The sequence below is a fragment of the Eurosta solidaginis genome, unplaced genomic scaffold (genome assembly GCF_040869045.1).
Source record: "Eurosta solidaginis isolate ZX-2024a unplaced genomic scaffold, ASM4086904v1 ctg00001548.1, whole genome shotgun sequence".
Taxonomy (NCBI): Eukaryota; Metazoa; Arthropoda; class Insecta; order Diptera; family Tephritidae; genus Eurosta; species Eurosta solidaginis.
The window spans coordinates 78,985-82,275 of record NW_027137172.1 but is presented as its reverse complement, the minus strand read 5'-3'; positions in this window follow the sequence as shown (position 1 = coordinate 82,275).

The following is a 3,291-nucleotide window of genomic DNA, read 5'->3' as shown; positions in this document are numbered from 1 at the left end:
CTTGCTTGGTTCAATAGATATGGACACTTATCCCTATTTGTCGGTTAACCCCACCTAGTATGACGCAGAAATTGAACCGTTAGCGACAGAACCTTGGATCAGCATGTGGATTAATATACACATAAAAACCTATCATCTGCAAAAACAAAATCGATTCTGTCTTGCTTGGTTCAATAGATATGGACACTTATCCCTTTTAGTCGGTTAACCCCACACAGTATGGCGTAGAAATTGAACCGTTAGCGATAGAACCTTGGATCAGCTTGTGGATTAATATACACATAAAAACCTACCATCTGCAAAAATAAAATCGATTCTATCTTGCTTGGTTCAATAGATATAGACACTTATCCCTTTTAGTCGGTTAACCCCACCCAGTATAACGTAGAAATTGAACCGTTAGCGATAGAACCTTGGATCAGCTTGTGGATTAATATACACATAAAAGCCTATCATCTGCAAAAACAAAATCGATTCTATCTTGCATGGTACAATAGATATGGACACTTATCCCTTTTAGTCGGTTAACCCCACCCAGCATGACGTAGAAATTGAACCGTTAGCGATAGAACCTTGGATCAGCTTGTGGATTAATGTACACATAAAAACCTATCATCTGCAAAAACAAAATCGATTCTATCTTGCATGGTTCAATAGATATAGACACTTATCCCTTTTAGTCGGTTAACCCCACCCAGTATGACGTAGAAATTGAACCGTTAGCGATAGAACCTGGGATCTGCTTGTGGATTAATATACGCATAAAAACCTATCATCTGCAAAAACAAAATCGATTCTATTTTGCATGGTTCAATAGATATGGACACTTATCCCTTTTAGTCGGTTAACCCCACCCAGTATGACGTAGAAATTGAACCGTTAGCGATAGAACCTTGGATCAGCTTGTGGATTAATATACACATAAAAACCTATAATGCAAAAATAAAATCGATTCTATTTTGCTTGGTTCGATAGATATAGACACTTATCCCTTTTATGACGTAGAAATTGAACCGTTAGCGATAGAACCTTGGATCAGCTTGTGGATTAATATACACATAAAAACCTATCATCTGCAAACACAAAATCGATTCTATCTTGCATGGTTCAATAGATATGGACACTTATCCCTTTTAGTCGATTAACCCAACCCAGTATGAGGTAGAAATTGAACCGTTAGCGATAGAACCTTGGATCAGCTTGTGGATTAATATACACATAAAAACCTATCATCTGCAAAAACAAAATCGATTCTATCTTGCATGGTTCAATAGATATGGACACTTATCCCTTTTAGTCGGTTAACCCCACCCAGTTTGACGTAGAAATTGGACCGTTAGCGATAGAACCTTGGATCAGCTTTTGGATTAATATACACATAAAAACCTACCATCTGCAAAAATAAAATCGATTCTGTCTTGCTTGGTTCAATAGATATGGACACTTATCCCTTTTAGTCGGTTAACCCCACACAGTATGACGTAGAAATTGAACCGTTAACGACAGAACCTTGGATCAACTAGTGGATTAATATACACATAAAAGCCTACCATCTGCAAAAATAAAATCGATTCTGTCTTGCTTGGTTCAATAGATATGGACACTTATCCCTCTTAGTCGGTTAACCCCACCCAGTTTGACGTAGAAATTGAACGGTTAGCGATAGAACCTTGGGTCAGCTTGTGGATTAATATGCACATAAAAACCTACCATCTGCAAAAATAAATTCGATTCTACCTTGCTTGGTTCAATAGATATGGACACTTATCCCTTTTAGTCGGTTAACCCCACCCAGTATGACGTAGAAATTGAACCGCTAACGATAGAACCTTGGATCAGCTTTTGGATTAATATACACATAAAAACCTACCATCTGCAAAAATAAAATCGATCCTGTCTTGCTTGGTTCAATAGATATGGACACTTATCCCTTTTAGTCGGTTAACCCCACCCAGTTTGACGTAGAAATTGAACCGTTAGCGATAGAAACTTGGATCAGCTTTTGGATTAATATACACACTAAAACCTACAATCTGCAAAAATAAAATCGATTCTGTCTTGCTTGGTTCAATAGATATGGACACTTATCCCTTTTAGTCGGTTAACCCCAACTAGTATGACGTAGAAATTGAACCGTTAGCGATAGGATCTTGGATCAGCTTGTGGATTAATATACGCATAAAAACCTACCATCTGCAAAAATAAAATCGATTCTGTCTTGCTTGGTTCAATAGATATGGACACTTATCCCTTTTAGTCGGTTAACCCCACCCAGTTTGACGTAGAAATTGAACGGTTAGCGATAGAACCTTGGGTCAGCTTGTGGATTAATATGCACATAAAAACCTATCATCTGCAAAAACAGAATCGATTCTGTCTTGCTTGGTTCAATAGATATGGACACTTATCCCTTTTAGTTGGTTAACCCCAACTAGTATGACGTAGAAATTGAACCGTTAGCGATAGGATCTTGGATCAGCTTGTGGATTAATATACACATAAAAACCTATCATCTGCAAAAACAGAATCGATTCTGTCTTGCTTGGTTCAATAGATATGGACACTTATCCCTTTTAGTCGGTTAACCCCACCCAGCATGACGTAGAAATTGAACCGTTAGAGATAGAACCTTGGATCAGCTTTTGGATTAATATACACATAAAAATCTACCATCTGCAAAAATAAAATCGATTCTGTCTTGCTTGGTTCAATAGATATGGACACTTATCCCTTTTAGTCGGTTAACCCCACCCAGTATGACGTAGAAATTGAACCGCTAACGATAGAACCTTGGAACAGCTTTTGGATTAATATACACATAAAAACCTACCATCTGCAAAAATAAAATCGATCCTGTCTTGCTTGGTTCAATAGATATGGACACTTATCCCTTTTAGTCGGTTAACCCCACCCAGTTTGACGTAGAAATTGAACCGTTAGCGATAGAACCTTGGATCAGCTTTTGGATTAATATACACACTAAAACCTACAATCTGCAAAAATAAAATCGATTCTGTCTTGCTTGGTTCAATAGATATGGACACTTATCCCTTTTAGTCGGTTAACCCCACACAGTATGACGTAGAAATTGAACCGTTAGCGATAGAAACTTGGATCAGCTTGTGGATTAATATACACATAAAAACCTACCATCTGCAAAAATAAAATCGATTCTATCTTGCTTGGTTCAATAGATATAGACACTTATCCCTTTTAGTCGGTTAACCCCAACCAGTTTGACGTAGAAATTGAAACGTTAGCGATAGAACCTTGGGTCGGCTTGTGGATTAA